This window comes from Cynocephalus volans, chromosome 1 (assembly GCF_027409185.1).
Source record: "Cynocephalus volans isolate mCynVol1 chromosome 1, mCynVol1.pri, whole genome shotgun sequence".
NCBI classification, from domain to species: domain Eukaryota; kingdom Metazoa; phylum Chordata; class Mammalia; order Dermoptera; family Cynocephalidae; genus Cynocephalus; species Cynocephalus volans.
In genome coordinates this window covers 214,476,877-214,498,490 of record NC_084460.1, presented here as the reverse complement: position 1 = coordinate 214,498,490, position 21,614 = coordinate 214,476,877, and the positions used below count along the sequence as shown (strand labels likewise).

Sequence of the window (21,614 nt, the reverse complement as noted above, 5' to 3'; positions counted from 1 at the left end):
AGTGTACTTACACAACCTAGATGGTATAACCTACTATACTCTAGGCTATATGGTATAGCCTATGGCTCCTAGACTGTAAACCTTTACAGCATGTTACTGTACTGCATACTGCTGGCAATTGTAACACAATGGTATTTGTGTATCTTAACACAGAAAAGGTACAGTAAACATACAGTATAAAAGATAGAAAATAAAATGGCACACTGTAGAGGCACTTACCATGAGTGGAGCTTGCAGGACTAGAAATTTCTCTGGGTGAGTCAATTAGGAGTGGTGAGTGGATTTGAGGACTGAGGACGTACATTACTGTAGTTTACTATAGACTTTATAAATGCATACCTCAGGCTGCACTAAATTTATAAAAGAATAAAGCAATTGTGGTAGAGTGTTACAATGGTTATGATGTTACTGGGAATTTTTCAGCTTCATTGTAATCTTAAGGGACCACCATTGTAAATGCGGTCCTTCTTTACTGAAACATGGTTACATTAGGAAATGCAGTGGTTCCTTGCTCACTGTTTCTAGTCCCCTTCTGTAGTGGCAACAATTTTTAACCCTTTTATCTGTTTTTTATGGTTATTATATATCCTTATATTGCTAAAGTACACATACACTCATTGTTATCTTTTGCTTTATTTATTTTAGACATTGTCTATTGACTTAATATTCTGGTCTTTGAAAATTATTTGCTTTTATACTACCATCTCTTCTCATATTCCTAATATAGTTAAATTACAACTTTTGGCTAACTTATTTTTAGTGTTCCATTATTATACTATGCATATATTATTAATGGCTTAGCATTATAGTGAACTCTGATATAAATTTTGCTTCTGACTTTGTTTTTCATGAAGTTAATAATGCCTTGTTTTTTCATTTGCTTGGTTTCTTTGTCTCTCTTAGTAATTTTTCCTGTAACTTGTATAAGCTTCTTATTATAATTTTCCATAAGGGGAATTATATCAGATAATTTATCTGTTTCAATTTTTTTTCTAAAGATATTCTTCCAGGAGACTTCCATTCTACTTCTATCTCATTCTCTAGACCTGCTCTTTTCTGGGATTTTTCCGTTGCTGTTGACCTAGGAGCTTTCTTTGCTTTTTCTTGAATCTTGTTTTCCTGTTGTCTTACTCTTACATTTTTGTGGCATATATCCTGTAGTAATTTCCTGAGAAGGGGTTATGTGAGAGAAAAAGGCCTTTATTAAGTTTCCTCACTTGATTGATAATTTGCCTGAATAATTAAATTCTAAAATTGGGAATCATTTTTCTTCAGAATTTTTGAAGGAAATGATTCAGTTTCTTCCAGCTTGCTGTTGCAAAATCCAAAGCCTCTTCGATTCCTTGATCAACTGTATAAGAAAAATAATTAGAAGTGAAATGTCTAGGTATAAGGGAATCATTTAAAGACTTTAAATATAGAGAGGATGAAAAAGGGATTCAAGGCAGAGGAACTGGCAGAAGCCGGGTGATAGCAGAGTGTCCACTATGTTGAGAGAATGAAGACATCTAGGTCCTAGATAATGTAGGATGCAGTTGGAACATGGTAATTTTTTTTCTTTTATTGAAACATGATTGACATTTGTGGGGTACAGAATTGAATATCAATACCTGTGTACAATATGTGGTGACCAAATCGGGATTAGTATATTCATTGTTACAGAACGTAATCATTCTTTGTGTCCATTAGCCAATTTCCCTCTAACCTCCCTCCCCCTTTCCCACCTCTAGTAACCACAGTTCACTTCTCACCTTCTGAAAGTTCAACTTATTACTGTGATTTTTTCTCTTCCTTCCTTTCTTCTCTTTCTTTTTTTTTTTAACAACATGTTAGGAGTCCTGTCATAATTATGGACAAGTAAGGAATTTACATCTGAAATCACTGGGTTAACATGTCTTAAATAACTACTTTAGAGAAGGTTTTCTTAGAGTATTTCTCAGGAATCCATGAATGCAGGGGCATTTAGTGAGGCAGATAATACATTTCCTAATACATGAGAATGCATGAAAATTGAGAAATGTCAGTTACAGTAACTGTCCCTGCATTCAGTTAAGTCAAGTATAGAAAGAACTGAAGAGGAAATAAGGCAGAGAACACCACATTTTGTCTGGGAATGGGAGCAGCCTTTGTGGAAGAGTTGGTGGAAAAACAGGTTAAAGCCCAGCGGCACAGGAAAGAGGCCCATCTGACTGGCAGATCTAGTAGAAACTTGGGGAAAACGCTGACCCTACCTGCAGGTACAGAAAAGGAACCTAGTTAGTTGGTCCTTTGATAAAGTAGAAGTTAAAAAAAAGAGACACAGAAAAGAATGAAACTGTGTTAGAAATAAACAGAAACCTCATGGCTCGACATTTTAGCCTGCGACACACTGTGTGAAGCAGCTGAGGTTTCAGAGAGATGCTGCCTGTGTTGGTGCCTGTGTGGGGTGCAGAGATAAGACAGATTCTGTGCTCCATGAATATGTATAATCAATAATAATAATAATAAAAAAAGTCCAATCTACCATGTTCAATCAGGGGTCTCATTGGTTCTTTCTTCTTTCTCCACAGTGATCATCTTGTTACTTCTGTGAAATTTAAATTCTTTGTATTTTAATCCAAAATGACAAATCTAAAAGAAATTCATGTTGGAATTACAATGGTAAAGTTTTAAAAATACCCTAAGTAGTGAAGCTTCATGGCCCTTCCCTTACTATGTCCATTTTATATCTAAATGACTGAAAGTAGATTTTAATTCAGAGGCATTCTAATTGTTTTCACAGCCAACCTGGTTGATTTTGTGAGCCAGTTTACCAACAGACTGCAAATCACATCATTTAATCACAACTCTTTTCTCACAACTGGCTGTAGTACTCTCTCTCTCTTTCTTTCTTTCTTATTTACTTACTTTTTTAGCTCCCACTTATGAGTGAGGACATGTGGTATTTCTCTTTCTGTGCTTGGCTCACCTCACTTAAACATAATTTTCTCCACACTCATCCATGCTGCTGTGAGTGGCAGTTTAATTCTTTTTTATGGCTGAGTAATATTCCATTGTGTATATATACCACATTTTCCTTATCCTGTTGTCTGTCGATGGACATTTAAGTTGGTTCCATATCTTGGCTATTGTAAATAGAGCTGCGATAAACATGGGAGTGCAGGTATTCCTTTGATATGATGATTTTAATTACTTTTGGTATATACCAGAAGTGGGATTGCTGGATCATATGGTAGTTCTATCTGTAGTTGTTTGAAAACCTCTATACTGTTTTCCATAATGACTGTACTAATTTACAGTCTTATCCCCTGTGTAGGAGGGCTCCCCTTTCTCTGCATCCTCATCAGAATTTGTTACTCTCTGATGTTTTTTGGTAGTTGCCAGTCTAACTAGGCTGAGGTGATAGCTCAGTGTGGTTTTGACTTGCATATCTCTGATGCTTAGTGATGGTAAGCATTTTTTGATATACTTCTTGGCCATTTGTATGTCTTCTTTTGAGAAATGTCTATTCATTTCAATCGGTTACAAATATTTTCTCCTATTCTGTATATTGTCTTTTCATTATGTTCATTATTTCCTTTGCTGTGTAGAAGCTTTTCAGTTTGATATAATCTCGTTTATTTTTTCTTCTGTTGTCTCAGCTTTTGAGGTCTTATTAATAAAGTCTTTGCCCAGTCCTACATCCTGAAGTGTTTCACCTATGTTTTCTTCTTGGAGTTTTATAGTTTCAGGTCTTTAAGTCTTTAATCCATTTTGTGTCAATTTTGGTATACGACAAGAGGTACAGGTCTAGTTTCATTCTTCTACACATGGATATCCAGTTTTCCCAGCACCATTTATTGAAGAGGCTGTCGTTTACCTAATGTATGTTCTTGGTTCCTTTGTTGAAGATCAGCTGGGTGTAAGTACCTGGATTGATTTCTGGGTTCTCAATTCTGTTCCATTGGTTCATGTGTTTGTTTTTATGCCAGTGCCATGTTGTTCTGGTTACTAAAGCTTTGTAGTAAAATTTGAAGCTTCATGTACTACCTACCTTTATTGCTCATGATTGCTTTGGCTATTTGAGATCATTTATGTTGTTCCATATGAATGTTAGGTTTTTTTTTTTTCTTTCTGTTTCTGTGTAGAATGTCATTCGTATTTTGATGGGGATTGTATTGAATCTGTAGATTCCCTTGGGTAGTATGGACATTTTCACAATTCAATTAATTCTTACAAACTTTGAACATGGAATGCCTTTCCATCTTTTGTTGGCCTCTTTTTCTTCAGCAGTGATTTGCAGTTTTTGTTGTAGAGATCTTTTACCTCCTTGGTGAGATTTATTCCTAGGTATTTTATTCTTTTGGTAGCTGTTGTAAATGGGCTTGCTTTCTTGATTTCTTTTTCTGCTAGTTCATTGTTGGATTATTAAAACACTACTGATTTTTGTATATTGATTTTCTATCCTGCAAGTTTACTGAGTTTGTCTGTCAGCTCTAAGAGTTTTTTTTTGGTAGAGTCTTTAGGTGTTTTTATGTATAAGTTCATGTCATCTGCAAACAGGAACAATTTGGCTTCATCTTTTCCAATTTGGATGATCTTTCTTTATTTTTTTCTCTTGCCTGATTGCTCTGGCTAGTACTTCTAGTATTATATAAGATAGGAATGATGAGAATGGGCATCCTTGTCTTCTTCCTATTCTTCAAGGAAAAGCTTTCAGCTTTTTCCCATTCTGGATATTAGCAGTGGGTTTGTCATATATGTCTTTTATTGTCTTGAGATACTTTCCTTCTACCTAATTCGTTGAGAGTCTTTATCATGAAAGTGTTGGATTTTGTCAAATGCTTTTTCTGCATCTATTGAGATGATCATATGGTTTTTGTACTTGATTTTATTGATGTCATGTACCACATTTTCGATTTGTGTATGTTGAACCATCCTTGCATCCGTGGTATGAATCCCATTTGGTGGTGATGTATAAACTTTTTCATGTGCTGCTGTAATTTGTTTGCTGATATTTTATTGAGGAGTTTTGCATCTGCATTCGTCAAAGATATTGACCTGTAGTTTTCTTTTTATTGTTGTATTTTTGTCTGATTTTGGTGTCAGGGTGATGCTGGCCTCATAGAATCAGTTTGGGAGAATGGCCTCCATTCCAGTTTTTGGAATAGTTTGAAAAAGATTGGTATTAATTCTTTAAAGCTTTGGTAGGATTCAGCCATCCAGCCCGGGCTTTTCTTTTTTGGGAGATTGCTGGTTACTGCTTTTATCTTGTTGCTTGTTATTGGTCTGTTTAGGTTTTTTATTTCTTCTTTGTTCAGTTATGGTAGTTTATGTGTGTCCAGAAATTTATTTATTTCCTTGAGGTTTTCAAATTTGTTGGCATTTTGTTGTTCATAATAGTCTCTAATGATTCTTTGTATTTCTGTAGTGTCAGTTGTAATCTCTCGTTTTTCATTTCTGATTTTTCTTACTTGGGTCGTATCTCTTTTTTTTTGTTAGTATAGCTAATGTTTTGTCCATTTTGTTTATCTTCTCAAAAAACAAACTTTTTGCTTCATTGAGCTTTTGTATTGTTTTTTGGGTCTCTATTTTGTTTAGTTTTGCTCTCATCTTAGTTATTTGTCTACTAATTTTGGGATTGGATTGTTCTTGTTTTTCTAGGTCTTTGAGGTATGACATTACATTGTTTATTTGAAGTTTTTCTGTTCCTTTGATGTAAGCATTTATTTCAATAAAGTTCCCTCTTATTAGTGCTTTTGTAGTATCCCATAGATTTTGGTGTGATGTGTCCTTATTTTCATTAATTTCAAGAATTTTTTTTATTTCCTTTCTGATTTCTTCTTTGATGCATAGGTCATTTAGGAGTATGTTGTTTAATTTCCATATATTTATGTAGTTTCCAAAATTCCACTTATTATTGATTTCTAGTTTTAATCTGTTGTGGTCTGAAAAGATACTTGAAATAATTTCAGTTTTTAAAAATTTATTGAGACTTGATTAGTGACCTAACATGTGATCTATCCTGGAGAATATTCCATGTGCCGATGAGGAGAATGTATATTCTGTAGTTGTTGGATGATATGTTCTATGTATGTCTGCCAAGTCCATTTGGTGTAAAGTGTAGTTTAAATCCTGTGCTTCTCTGTTGATTTGTTGCCTACATGATCTGTTCAGTGTTGAGAGGGGTGGGAGTTCCCCAACTATTATTGTATTGGTGTCTATCTCTTTAGGTCTAGTAGTGTTTCCTTTGGTGCTCTGATGTTGGGTGCATATATTTTATGATTGTTATATCCTTTTGCTGGACAGATCCCTTTATCATTATATAATGATCTGGAGCTTTGGATTTGTTTTATAGGTGCTGTTTCACCCAGCTATCATCAGTTGCATGAAGCTGTCCTTGACTTTCGGCAGGCACAATTAATTGATCTCTGGTTTATTCTCCCTTAGTCTTTGTGTGAGTATGCACATGCACACAGGAATCTTTTTAATTTAATTATCTGTATGCCTGTCTCCCCCATTCGACTAGCTGTTTGGGGAGTAGATAATTAAATCTGTGATGTTCACAGCACATCAGTTCTTAACATTCATGGTGTTTGGTATGCCATTGAAAACTGGAGAATGGATAGCAGGAAGATGGGATTAAAGGAAGAGAGAACAGAAGGTTATTGCATTGTTCAGGTTTTAAGAAATAAGCTTCTGATGAACTAGCCTAATGGGAGTGGGTGGGATACTACTTCTGATCATTACTATGGGTCTAATTATTCTTAATTTTGGAAATACTATGTTATTTTTATCTGTTTTATACACATTTTGCTTATATATTTTTTCCCTTTTTGGTTCATTCCAGAACAGTCTGAAACAATTTTAACTCTTACTTTACTAATTTTTTAAAAGATGAATGATGTTTTGTTTACATGATTGATGATTAATAGTAATGATGATCTGAAATACCATCTTAATTTCATTTGTTTAAAGAAAAACACTAAATAGAAAATTTTGGTTTAAAATTTTTAAAATGATAAATCTTACATTATCATTTCTAGGCATTTACTTTTTCTGAGCAGATTTATTAGCTAAGAATGTTAACCTTGATTTTCCCAGAGAGTCTTTCCTAAGTAGATGAAATTTGAAATAATATGAGACCTTTTCTTACTTTATTGTTAAAAAATACGACTAGACTGATTTCTCCACAAAATTTTAATATTACAAGAAAGTTCTTTTCACCAGATGAATCATTAGTAAAAGGTTTTGTTTGTGTGTTTATTGACTGCTCAAAATTCAATATATTGCCATATATTTATATTTAAATAGATGCACTATATAACATATCACGTATTTTAAAAATAGCATGTTATTGTTGAATCTTTACTTTCCAGGATGCTTTTAGATTAGCTAGTGCTCTAGTAATAACAGGAGACTAATGTCTTTAGGAAGGTATCTTGATGTTAATTACTGTTTATTAAGTACTTACTGTATGTCAAGCCCTTTGCAAAATAGTTAAGAGACACTGTCTCATTTCATAACACCCCTGGTGGGATTTGCCTTATTTATCATTAGATGCGGAAACTGAAGCATAGAGAGGTTACTTGAAGTGCCCATGGTCATGCAGGTAGCAGAGCAGGGAGTGTTTGTCTTTGGTCTGTGTGTCTTTTCATCATTAAGCATACATGTTTCCAAGTATTATGGGAAAGATCTCAAGGAATATTAATCCTGCAAGTGGCATCACATGGGAATGGTGTATCTCACCTGCCCGATCCCATCAGATGACTATTTTATTTACTAATTTCTTAAAGTGCATAATTTTCAGGTCTTTTTTTGGTCTTTATAGAACTTCATACCTAGCACTGGCCACTGTGCTTTCACGAATGAAAAAGAATGGTCCAACATAAGATGATTACTTAGTTTTTTCTTTCTTGTTTAGAGAATAGCAGTATTTTATTTGAAAAACTTTGTGTTCTTAAGACAACATTAATATCTTAATGTGTATGACTGATATATATATAATTTTGTTATTTACTTTTTCTACTGCATTATACTGTTCTTTTACAAATCATATAAAGCCTCCCCAACTGCTGTTTCTCTTTAGTGGTAACTTTAAGAAGAAGTCACAACATGTTTCTTCCTGACCACCCAACAGTTTGGTATTCTGTCAGATGTTTTGCAGGGCTTCAGCAAGTTGTTACAGTGAATGTCTTCAAGAGGCAATGCATTAGGCAGAGTGCTGCAGAGACACCTGTAGAGATCAGCACACCTGCCCTCAAGCAAAAGACAGTAATTAGTTGCTCCTATTCCCTTGTAAACTTCCTCAGTGTTGTTGCACATGAAACAGACAGATCACAGCAGTGCTGTCATGAGCTCTGCACTATTGGAGTTGTTTATGCCCATTCAATTTTTAATGTTCCTATAAGACATTTTGATGGGAACCCTGAGCCCAAAGGGATTTGCATGCTTGATCAAACCTGTGATGACTTAAATATAGAAATATAGAGAAACCTTTGGATTACTTTGACTGTTAACTTTAAGTACAGCCTTAGTGGAAAACATTTACATGATACTTGAGGCAAAGATGTGTTTGATCAACCTTCACAACTTTTTTGTTTCTTGACAGCAGGTATAGCTCCAGTAGATCTAAATAAGTTCTTTAATGCTTATAGAGCCAACTATGTGAGAATATCTGGATGGCATGATCTGAATATTTTAAAAGATGATTTAAAAAAAAACCGCTTTTATTGAAATTGAACCACTGTTTAATAGTGACCTTTTAGTCCTACCACAATGTCATATACACCTTATATTATTAAAGAATGAGATGATAGGTGATTGAACTTTAGTAAAATACAGTACTGTATGTGAATTGGATATATTGAGGCCAAAGAAATTTATTAGTCAAAGCATTTGGAGATCTTTTTATATCGTTCTTTTAATTTTAATAGTATATGTGGCATGGATAGCAGGTGGAATAAAAGCTAGTGTTTTACCAGGTGAACTTTCACGTCATTTCTAACCCTGGGATTCAGTTCTTTGATTTGATAATATTTATATACATTGTTAGTAAACAGCTTCACTAAAGATTAATTACTTCTTCTTAAATATGTTTAGTTTGCAAAATGCTATCATTCCTAATATAGTAAATTCAGTTCACATTTATTCTGAAAAACAAACAAACAAACAAAAAAAACCCCTTTAGTGCCTCATTCAAGTATAGTCTGATGGATATACATGCTTCTTAAATTGGTTCTCAGACAAATCGGCACTATGTAATTGTCAGATTATAGTAGAACTAAAGAAGATATTATAGAGCATTGGACTATCATGGACAGAGTTAGAAATCTTAGATGCTGATGATTTCAGTCATCCCATTGTGCCTCACAATTTTTCCTCATTAATACATACGTAGAATCTTTCAGTGGGTTTCTGAGGATAGTCATTCATTAACTCTTCATCAAAAAATGGAATGAATGATGTGAATGATAAAAAGCTTACTTCTAGATTTTGTTTGCATGGCTTTCTTAGCCATATGTAAGCCTCAATGTGGATGAACTAGGGATGTTCACTTGTGAGCTGATGATTATGATGCTGACACAGACAGAGTACTCTTATATGTTATATGCACAACATTTTGGCTATCTTATACATCATTGACTTCCAGGAATTTCACAAAAGTCATTCCTAAGAATTGGTCTGTCTACAGTGGTCTTTGGAATTCCTAATATCTTCATGTTAATGTTGCATAAAACATTTGGCAGTCTGTTTTTTCCATAAACCTGCTCCATGTGCCCTGAATTAGTATCTTATTTATCTTTTTATCCTTGGTCCCTGATTTAATACGATCAATCAGTGTTGGCTGGATTAGTGGATGACTGAAAATAGTGTGTAATGAATATGAATAGTCCATGGAAGTACTATAGTAAAGAGTGGGTCATATTTAACACTTTTAGTGATAGAAATGACTTTTTCTCCTGCCTGTTTTTTTTTTTTTCTCAGTATAACATTAGGTTGATATGTTGATTTTTTTTCTAGAATAAGTTCCTATGATTTGACTTTCAATTTCTTTTTACTATCAGTGCACCAAAAATATGTGAAAAAATATTTTTATAGTTTTACTATACTAAAGTTAAACTCTCCTTACTGTAAGTCACACTTTGGATCCATTTAGCTACTTAGCTTTATTCTACTATTCTGTATTTTGTTTTATTCTCTATTCTCATTGTTTCTCCTATGTAGGAGAGACTTTTTACTCCCTGTTTCAAGACAAATCAAACTTCCTTCTGGCATCACGCCTTGGTCTCTGAGCTGCAATCTCATGAACTCCTGAGTTACTTATGTTTTCTACCCATCAGTTTAGAACTAAGTCATATGTTTCTATGTTTTGCAAAATGTGTGTCTCTCCATAGTAATGAAGTTATAAACTTCATAACATAGTTATTACTATGATTTCTGCTTTTGTATTTTAATCCTTTCCTTTCTGGCATAAGGCATGATGCTAAGTACTTTGTAGTTACACAGTAAATGCTGTACATGCTAGGTAATCTCTAGCTTTATAATAGGAAGATAAGCTTCTGCCTGAAGAAAGTGAGAAATAAAGGGAGATAGAAAGACAAAAATGAAGACAAAAGGAAAAGAAAGGATGGATGGAAAGAAAGGAAGAAAAAAGAAAAAGAAAAAGAAAGGAAGGAAAGAGCAGCAAGAATATTTTGGGGAATAGGGAAAGGGCAATGATTTTGGAATTTTAAGAACTTGAGTTTAAATTCTGATTCTGCCTACTAGCCTTGTAGTATTGGATGAGTTCCATAATCTTTGTTTATCAAATAGTAATGTTATCTATCTGGCAAGCTCATTCTAAGAGTTAAATTTTATAATGTAAGTAAAGTCCTTTTTAGCACATTCTCTGGCATAGATATTGTTAAACAATCTATGTTTAACAAATGGTAGCTTACTCTATTATTTTGCATGTGAGGAAAGTGGTTTAGAAAGCTGACCAAAGTTATACAGCTAGTAATTGTGGAGGGAGGATTGAAACCCAGGTCTTTCATACTCTAAAGCAGTGTTTTTCAAACACTAGTGTACATCAGGATCACTTGAAAGGCTTGTTAAACTGGGCCCCACTTCAGAGTTTCTGGTTCACTTCTTCTGGTGTGAGGCCTGAGAATTTGCATTTCTAACAAGTTTCTAGCTGCTGCTGCTATTGCTGCTGCTGCTTGCTGGTCCAGAGACCATAGTTTGAGAACCATTGCTTAATAGCCTATATTCTCAGTCCTCACCGCAGCTGAGAAATCATGTGGGGAGATTCTAAAAATTACTGATGAAACCAGAATCTCTGATTATGGGGAGTAAGTGTCAGTTTTTTTGATTTTTGTTTTAAGCTGTTCAGGTGATTCTAATTTGTAGCCGAGGTAGGAAACACTGCTCTGCTTAAAGTTAGGCTCTTTTCAGGTTTCCATTAGAACTGGGAACTAAGCAAAGCCACTGACCCTGAACTGTTCTGGACGCTCAGTGAAGCAAGTCCACTGTAGTATATTGTTTTCGTGCTGTAATTTTTAAAACAATTTCTCTAGCCTAGAATTCTTTTATTATTTTACCTGTTCTAAATGTTTGTGAATATTGTTTGCATTTCTCCATCCATCTTCACCCTGAAACAGTGTATCTTGAATGCCTTCAACAATCTTTAGGGTGGACTTGATGTTAGTATTTGGCAGAAGCAACTATTAGCAATTACTGATTTGAAGTATAATATAAATATAATGTATCTAATTTTTAAAAAAGCAATCATATTAGCAATTTAATGCACTTTTAGAATTCCGATTATGAGTTTTTTCATTTTTCCAAGACGCTCTTGGAAACCTTATGTTTTGTTTGAGGGCATTCAGTTATTGGTTTAGAATAGTTAATGATAGTTGTGCACCCACAAGTATATAAGTAAAAATGTAGTAGATCTATTGATAAAATGAGTCATTTCTTCTGTTACATGATTCACTTGGTAAATATGTACAAACCAAGGCATGAAATCATATACTGGATAAGAGTAGGCAAAATACCACATAATTTCATTAACCTTTAAGCAATGAAATTATAAATCCCTGTGCAAATGATTAAGGTTATCATTGCCTATCACCCCTTTTGATTCCTACAGACTGTTAATTCTTCTGTGTCCTGCTGAGTCTTATTAAAACTTCTAACTGATGTACTTTTATTAAAAGGTTTAGAATTTACCAATTTAAAACATTTGCTTCACACTATCACCTCTAATTTAACTAGCCCCATTAAACACTGTACTTTGCAAAGGGAAAAAAGTCAATAGCTGTTTCTTTAAAAAAATAATAAATTGAAATGAATTTTAATCTCTGCTTAGAGGTGAGCAACTGCTATATACTACTAGGTCTTTGATAGCTGATTTGTCCCTTTAGTATTCAAATTTTAGGTTTACAAAGATCTAGTGCTTTTATTTAAGAAATATGCCTAGGGGCTAGATTGGTAGGCTTTAGGGAAATATCTAGTTTGGTGTGAAATAAATAGTTGTTAAGGGATCACATGAATTGGGTCCCAGAAGATGAAGAGTAGAGCTGAGTCATACTGAGGAAAACTGTATCTCATTTCATTTGGCTAAAAATATCATTGAATTAAAAATGAAGACGATGAATGATGGCAACATAAAGAAGATTCATGAAAATATGCCATTTTTTGTGGGTTTTGTGAAAAGTTCTGACTTGCAAGAAGTTTAAAGAAAAGGGCTTACTACATCCCTGGCCAAAGTAGCTTGGCTTGCATCATTCTGGTAGGCCAGCCTCTTGGGAGCTTACAGCTTTGGCAGGGAAGGTCCTCTCTTGGCCAGGGAGGAAGGAATGGGTCATCCCCCGGCCAGTCAAGTAACCACATCACTTCTAGTCAATGAGATGACAGATATCATATGTTTTAGTCCGTTTTGTGTTGCTATAACAGAATTACCTGAGACTGGATAATTTATAAAGAGAGGTTTATTTGGCTTACGATTCTGGGACAGCTGCGTCTGGTGTGGGCCTCAGGCTGCTTCTACTCATGGTGGAAAGTGGCAGGCAGCCGGTGGGTACAAGTAGATCACATGGCAACAGGAAGCAAGAGAGAGAGAGAAGGTGCCCGGGTCTTTTAAAGCAACCAGCTGAGTGAGAACTCATTAATCCCCCCTTCCCCCAGGGAGAGCACTAATCCATTCATGAGGGATCCGCCCCCATGACTCAATCAGTTTCCGACACTGCCACATTGGAGATCAAATTTCCACATGAGTTTTGGAGGGGACAACACATCCAAACTCCGTCGTCATAGAACACCTTCATATTCAAAAGAAAAGAACTCAGTGTTGCTATGTTAGGTTGGCAGTTATAGATATTCTGGTTTGCAAGTGTTAAGCATATAATTCAATAGTTAGACTTTTAGCTTTGGAGAAGTTCATTTTAAGAGGTCATACACCAGTTTTGCATCACTGCTCTTTTGGAATTTCAGACTTCTAAACAGATTTCTTTTTTCCTTAAATAACTCAAAAAGTTTATGAAATATATTGCTATATTGATAGTTTGTAGAAACCATTTTCTTGTTTTTTTTCTTAAGTGTTTATATCTGTCTTTTTGGATGTCTTTGAGGACTTCGGCTCTCAGAGATAGAATATTTGAACAGCATTATCTAGTGTTTGAAATGGCTTCTATATGCATCTTTGTTTTATATCTCTCTCTGGTGGCAGAGGTGTGGAGGACAGGGGTGCTGATGATGTGTGAAAGTGAGATGCTGGATTCTTTCATTGAGGCTGGAAGTAATCTTGTTATCATCAGAGACCCCTTTATGTGTGTGTGTGCCGTGCGCACATGTGTATGAATAAATAGATTCTATACCTTTTACTATTCAGAATCACTTATTCTTATTTTTGGACTTTAAGATTATGTTTTAATTTTTTAAATAGTTACCAGGTTCATTTGGTTCAAATCAGAAGTACCAAAGGGTATGAGATCTCTCCTTCTTATACCTTGGTCCCTTGACACTCACTTTTTTAATACATAGGCATTTTTTTATACACAATGACGTCCCTTGTCACTCACTTTTTTTTATATACCTTTTTTATACACTTTTTTAATGCCAGTTTTGTCAGTTTTTTGGTGTATCCTGCTAGAGATATGTATGTATCAATGTTTTAATCTTTGCCCAAGTATTCATTTATATATTCACCTTGTAAACATTGTATTTTGGAAAAATTTTTTTTAACGATGTCAAACTGCATTTAAAAGTACTATAGATCATACAGCCTGATAATTCAGATATGAATATTTCTATAAGTTTTTTTTTAAACATTGAGATTAGTTCAAGAACTGACTCCCACCTTCACGAGATTTTGTGAAGCAGAACTACTTGCAAGTCTTCAGAAGGTTCCAGAAAAATGAATCAGGTCCTATTTTCTTCTGCTGCCTCAAGTGGCTATGCCATGTTTTGAGCCCTTGCACTTTTCTGGCCATAGCAATATTTTCTGTTCTTGAGTAATTCTCATTTGAACATGTTGGGCTCAGGGCAGACTCCTTTGTGTTCTTTTTTATTATTTCATTTTTGTTCTTTTCTTCACTCACCTAGTTTTGCTTCTAAATTTTCAGTTTCTGTGGGGGTTTTTTTGTTTGTATTCATGCTTAGTGGAATTTTATTTAATTTGTTTTCTTCTGGACGTAGTTGAGTGTGTATAAGTTTAATAATACTGGGAACCATTTGAAACTGTTTGTTATTTTAAAGTTTGCTTCTATTCAGGCAGGTAAAGGTAATGATTGAGAGGATGAGATTGCCTGGGTTTGAGACCTTGTTCCATCTGTTTCTAACAGCATGACTTTGAACAAGTTACTTAACCTCTTCCTGCCTTAGTTTCCTACTTTGTTAAATAGGGCGTAACAGTATTATCTACTTTGCAGATGTGATGATTAAATTATGTAATATGGTTACATAGCACATATCAAATGTTAGTTATTGGTGTTTTTATGATATAGTTGTGATCATATTGGAGTTTCATTGGATATAAATTTAGTATTTTGACATTATAATTTTGAGTACATTTTTATTAATTTTAAGGTACTTCTGTAACTCTTGATTCCAGGACATAACCTTCTTTTTTAATCAGTAAGAATGAGTCTACAAGCTGTCAAGATAAAATAGTAAGTTCTGAATAAGGGCAAGGGTGACTGGAGTATAAAAGAAATCCATTTTCTCTTTTCCGTATGCATGCTGGATGTGAATAGTGTGTACATTTTTTTCATGATGTTCTTTTTTTGTGTGTAGAGTAGCACTGTTCCATACAATTATAATGCAAGCTACATAATTTAAAATTTTCTAATAACCTCATTAAAAAAGTAAAAAGAAATGAGTTTAATATTTTTGATACATTTTGTTTAACTCAATATATCTGAATAATTATCCTTTCAACATATATCAATATAAAATTATTGAGATCTTTTACATTCTTATTTTTTGCATTGTCTTTGAAACTCGTTGTGTATTTTACATCTATAGCACATCTCAATCTGGAGGAGCCACATTTCAAGTACACAATAGACACACGTGTCTAGTGTTACTGGATAGCACAATTATAGAGCATAAACTGCTTTTAAAGTGTCCTTTTAAGTTAAGGAGCGGTTTTTTTTTTTTTTTTTGATACTTTGTGACAATTGATAAAGCTAGATGTATCAAATAGGTAGACAGAAAATTTAAATTTATAGTGCAAAAAGAGAGATAGGGGAGAGGTTTAGATTTGGGAGTGATCAGTGAATCTACAGATAGATTCAAAGTCCTGAAGTCGGGGCAGAATAAAACCATAATATCCCTGAGAAGAAAGCCATGGAGGATTTCTAGACAAAGAGCCAGAGGTGAAATAGAGGAAACCCATAGGCTGGAGGAGAGCTGCCAGGGTGTGGTACCCTGGCAAACCTTTCATGGATGTTTCGAAAAGGCATGGCGGGTAGGAGTACCAAATGCCACAGTGTAGTGGCGTGAGGAGTGAAAACAGACACTTGTTTGGTTATTGCCAACCTTAGCAATAGCTGTTTCAGTAGCGTAATGGCTAGGGAAGCCAAGTTGTAGTGATTTGAATATTGAATGGAAGTTGAAGTAAAGACAATGAGCTTATATTATTGTTTTTTGAAGCTTGACAGGGATAGTGGTAGGGTTGAAAGAAGAGTGTTATTGTTGAAGGAGGAGCCGGTGGAGAGGAAAGGATGGAAGGGAGAGGAAAAGGAGAACACTGATGGAGCATGTTCTTAGAAACAGCATGAATGAATAGGATTTGATAAACAGGTAGAGGGATTAGTAATGCAAAAGAAGAGAGTCAATCATGAGATAGGAGTGCAAGTGTTATGAGATAGGAGAATTTGTGTATGATAATGGTTTGTTAGTTACAGGCAACGTTAGTTTGAGTTGCAGACAGCTAGCAAGTTTAAGCATACAGGAATATGTCATATGCTACCTAATTTCTAGAAGTGCCAAGGAACTAAACTTGTTAGTAGCTAGGAGTAAGCCAAGAGAAACATCCCATGATACTATATAAAAATTCCACTGCCACTTGCTACTTGGAACCTATGATACTAGGGATCATTTAGTAGAATAGCTACATAGTTGTCTCAGAAGAACAAAATGGCTACACTGCAAGATTTGATCTCATAGTAGGTGGCTACCACCTTGGTTATCTCACTTCTGCTTTTGAAGTCTTGAACAGATTTGGTTGAATCTGGGTCCTCTGTGGAAGGCATGATGCAAGAGCATCTGGGAAATGTAGTTTTTAGCTTTCAAGCCCCTAGAATACAGGAGGTTAGAGTGCTTCCTAGAAAGGGGTTGGAGTGCAGGCTGGGTGATTTTGGCTGTTGGTATCTCAAAAGTTGCAGTCAGGATGTCAGCCAGGGTGAGTCTGAAGGTTTGATTAGCCTCAGGTTCTGCTTAGAAGATGGCTCGCTCACATAGCTGGCTGGTAAGTTGATTCTGGCTATTTGGCAAGAGGCCATGTGGATGTCTTCATAGGGTTGCTTAAGAGTCCTCACAACATGGCAGATGACAGCTGGCTTCCCCCAGAATGAATGATCCAAGAAAGCAAGGAGGAAACTGTAGTATATTTTAGGACAGACACCGTCACTTCCACTGCATTCTGTAGATCACTCAGACCAAACCTGACATGAGGAAAGGCACTGTGCAAAGGCATGAATTCCCTCAGGTGAAGATTATTGGTGGCCCTCTAATAGGCTGGCTACCATGCCGGCCTCCTTTCTTTGATGGCAGAAATTTGTCTATAGAAGCCAAAAAAAAAAAAAAAAAAAAAAAAAATCTTTTAATTGAATGGAATTTGATGAAAATTTGGATAGAATGTGGTTCTTGTATTAAGGGTACAAAGTGTGCAGTACCCTCAGCCACTTATTTAAGAGATACAGAAATGCTGTTCAGTTACTTGTTCTCAGGCTTAAATTCTAAAGGCAGAATGTATATCATAAAATCATTACTCAGTCTAGATGTGTGCACTGTGAAGTATGGAGATAATGAGCTTATGATACTTTGTCTTCCAGAATAGCTATCTTGTTTTCAGCTGTCCCTACGATCCTTACTTGCTCTCAATTCTCTAAGACCCTGACTGACTGAGAATTGTAGTGAAGTTCTCTGTGATTACTAAATAGATACAGGCCACTCTCTCATGCCTTGCTCACATCTTATTTCTTTCATATCATGTATCTCAAATTGAAATGTCGTTATTGATATACTTGTCTCCCTGCATCTTTCCCCTACTCCCCAAAATTAAAATCCAGCAGGGCATGGCTTTGCTTGCCTTGTTCACTGCTGAATTCTCAGCACAAGTACAGTGCCTGGTAGATGCTTGATAGGGCAATGTCTAAATAAATTATTTATTGAGAGAATGTACCACATGATCATCATTTGAAACAGGCCATCTCAAAAGGTAATTTCTCCCTCCTACTTGATTTCTGTCTTTTCAGCTTTTCTCTTATCTTTTTTTTTGGTGATATTCCAGCTCAGGATGTTTTCTGTAGCTGTAAATTCTTTTTTTTTTTTTTTTAAGATGACTGGTAAGGGGATCTTAACCCTTGACTTGGTGTCGTCAGCACCACGCTCTCCCAAGTGAGCTAACTGGCCATCCCTATATACGGATCTGAACCCATGGTCCTGGTGTTATCAGCACCACACTCTCCCAAGTGAGCCACGGGACGGCCCTTGTGGCTGTAAATTCTTTCACATCTTCTCACAGTTGGTCCCTGGAAGGTTCTCCAGTCTGGTTTCTTTCTGATACAGGTTATGCTGACTCTGCGATTGCTGTTTAAAATAATTCTTTTAAAAGATGTGTTTTGCTAATCCTATAATTTTGTGCTATGTAAACGGTTTGGGAGCCACACTTTCTATTTTTTGATAGCTTCTCATTTTTTGCTCTTCATATATGGTCCTTTTTGGATCAGTTACTGTTACTTCTGACCCTGTCAGTGTTGATATGCCTAAAGATCCTGACTTTGATATTACAGAACAGGAAAGGTCATGATATTCACCCTTGGGTACATGGTAACATCTTAGTTCTCTTCAAGACTTGCATAGCTTGCAGGGAACATAGGGCTGTGCAGTTAAGTAACAGTTTAAACCTGATGTATTGCTCTCCCAGGAAGTAGTGGTCTTAAGGTATTTACCCCAGGTCTGCAAGTGTCTGTGCATCTCTGTTGTTTCCTTGGATTGGAAACCCCAAACCTGAACTGATTATCTGTATGCGTTTTAAGCCAACTCCGAGATTTTAGACAATCCTCAGCAGAGGTTCTTGACAGGTTTTTGAATTATGGACTATTTTGCAGATCTGACAATCTGTTGACCTTCCCAGAGAGATATCCATTTACATAAACTCACAAATTTTACATATATCATTCAGGATTGCACAGACTTGTGAAGGTCATTCATTGATCAATGTTAAGGAATTCTAGTCTGAATTATTATTATTTTTTGAGTTATAATTGATTTGGGAAATCCTTGAAAAGACTGAAAAAGCTCTTATTCATTTAGAATAACCTTAGAATCATTCAGAACATTTTTGTTCTTGAGTGTTCTTCTTCCATCTTCGAATGTCCAAGAACCAGACTAGATCATCCAAGTCAGCTCTTGTCCAGGTCAGGATTTAGAATTCAGGCTGGGTTTATTTTAAAGATAACAACTTAACTGTGTCCTTTGTGATCTTGCAGGTACCTCTGAATTAGCCAGATTGGGTTTATGTAAAGAGACGCCAGTATATTTGGATCATCAGGTAAGCAGATGGAACTTCAGCTTTATATCTCTATCACTTCAGTCCTCTGGCAATATGAGGGCATTTCTTATTAGGTACTGTTTACTGCAGTGTGGGTCAGTAAGATGATCAATCAGTGTTTCTAAAGAGAAGAAAGTAGCCTTTCTTAAGTTTTACCAGATTATTTCCCTGCTGCTTGAATCAGATTTCTTTATTTTCATTTTATTTCATTATTATTTCATATATTCACACTTCAATAGTAGATAAAAATTTCCCACTCTTCTTTTTATGTATATACTTTGGAGAGTTGTGGACAGCTCTCATATTGTTCCTTGATTGTCAGCCAAGTTATACACATTTAACTCCTTTAATCTTTCTTTGTAATTGAGCTAGCTTGGCTGCTTTTTCTAGATGTCTTCCCTCCCTGTGCCCCCCCCCCCCCGCCCCGCCATTTCATGTGCACCATTAATAAAAAGAAAAAACAGCCTATTGCCTGGCTTCTTCTACACCTTTCATTCTTTTTGCTTTCTGTTTTTGCCTCATATTCCTTGTTGAACTAAAGCCAGCCAGACATCATTCTTTGGACTGCTTTGGCAATGCATGAATGCCTTGCCTACAACTATCAGTTTCCCATGTGATGATAGCATCAGCAGTATATCCAAGGAAAAAAAATGTAAAAGGAGAACATTGAGGAGCAAAATAATGCATTTTTTAATTACATGGCAGACTTACCCTGCCACCCCAAGTAAATCATTGTACCTGAACCTTTTAACACTGCTTTTGTCATCCTAAAGTGTTATGCAAGGGCACTAATGTGAATAATAAGAGAAGCATGTATATTGCTTGAAGTTTGGCCACTGTTCTCATTCACTTTCTTCCCCATGTTCTGACTTCTGTACTGCCTTTCCCAACACTGATCATGACTTGCTATCAGATTCTGTGGCCATGAACAAAACTGGGCAAGGGATCATTTGGTTGGAAATTAGGTAGGCTCAGGTGGTCAGTGCTCCATGCCTCCATGTGTGACATCTAAGGCAAGTGCTTCAGTTCTTGGCTATTTCTTAAATAGCCTTTAGTCTTCTTTGAACAGCTGATTCAATGGAGATGTGTAGGAGGAAGGGACTAGTAGACCTTTGGTGCTATTTGTCAATACTATATTAGTTGTACAACTTTTTCCTCCCCCTGATTGTCAGGGAGAATCATACTGCTTCTAGATGATGCTGAACTTAGTGTAAAATATGCCAGCATGGGATCTGGATTTGTCACAGTTCATTCTTTCTTTTCATTTGGTTTGTAGAAAATGGACTTCTACCTCTACTTATCTTGTACATTAGAGAGAAAATGGTCATAACTCTAGGAGCTAATGCCTTATTGGTGTTTTTAGTCACCAGAATCAGACAGTATATTTAGTAGAAGCTTGCAACAGCACACACTTAGCTTTCTTATTTGTGTTAGCTTTGCTTCTAGTACAGAATTGAATAGGATGGAAGAGACGGTTTTCCTGTTTGTGTCTGTAAGCAACTTTCTAGATGATTTGTGGTTTAATCCTTTAAACATTTTTGATCATTTATCACCTCTTCCCCTGTGAAGGCATAAAATAATCAGATTCTAATGTTACAATCTTTTCATCAGATTATTTAATTTTGGAGAAATCATGGTCAGAATAGCAGTTGACACAGCTGCCTCTCTATAGTGACCTACAAATTATAATACTTATATTAGTTTTTTCTTTTGACAGATTTTATGATCTACCTTTATACTATTAGATTTAAATAAGATTATGTGATCATGAATCATGTATTTCTTGGTCTCTGGTCTCTTAAACAGGTAACTATATGACTTGGACCCCTTTTAAGTCTGATTTTTTAAAATGTTAATCTCTCACATGAGTTTTAAACCCTCAATAAAATTGTACTCAATGTTAATTTTGTTAGGCAGTTGATACAGTCTTCACTATAACTTTTGTTTCTTGGGTCTTTTCAAGACCTGTCAAAGAAAACAAAATACTAACCTGACTTTAAAGGGGCAAAAAAGTCCCCCCCCCCCACTCCCTCACTATGTACAATATTATTCTTTGTTCTCTATGTGCATCAAAGTGACAGTCCCACACTGTCTCAATTGAGGGAGTCTAGCACAAAAATAAAAAACAGCCTGGCACTGTTATAGGCTTGCAGCCAAAATGTTTTGTGTAGCTTGGTTCTGGCAGTGGTTTTCGTAAGGCAGAGGATCTGCCCTCATGGCATCACTGAAGTAAGGCAAGGAGCTTTAGCCTTTCCTACTTACATCATTTCTTTTTCCTCTTGTCTTCCTCTTTCTTCACACAGATCACCATCATGAAAAAAAAAATTCTTTTCTAAAATAGAAATAGCATTCTCTTCACAATTTCCACATTTAGTAAATAGTATTGTTCCTTATG

The 21,614-nt window shown here is 35.5% G+C and overlaps 1 protein-coding gene across 6 annotated transcripts in view; it reads left to right on the top strand.

The window, feature by feature from the left end:
- GTDC1 (glycosyltransferase like domain containing 1) overlaps window positions 1-21,614 on the top strand; it is a 390,698-nt gene that overhangs the window by 79,303 nt on the left and 289,781 nt on the right. For 5 of the 6 annotated variants that reach the window (XM_063094114.1, XM_063094089.1, XM_063094097.1 and 2 more), the window contains exon 2: window positions 19,158-19,219. The gene's annotated coding sequence lies outside the window, so the exon portion shown is untranslated. Of the gene's footprint in view, window positions 1-19,157; window positions 19,220-21,614 lie in introns of those variants that run through there. The other variant, XM_063094133.1, reaches the window with a different exon arrangement.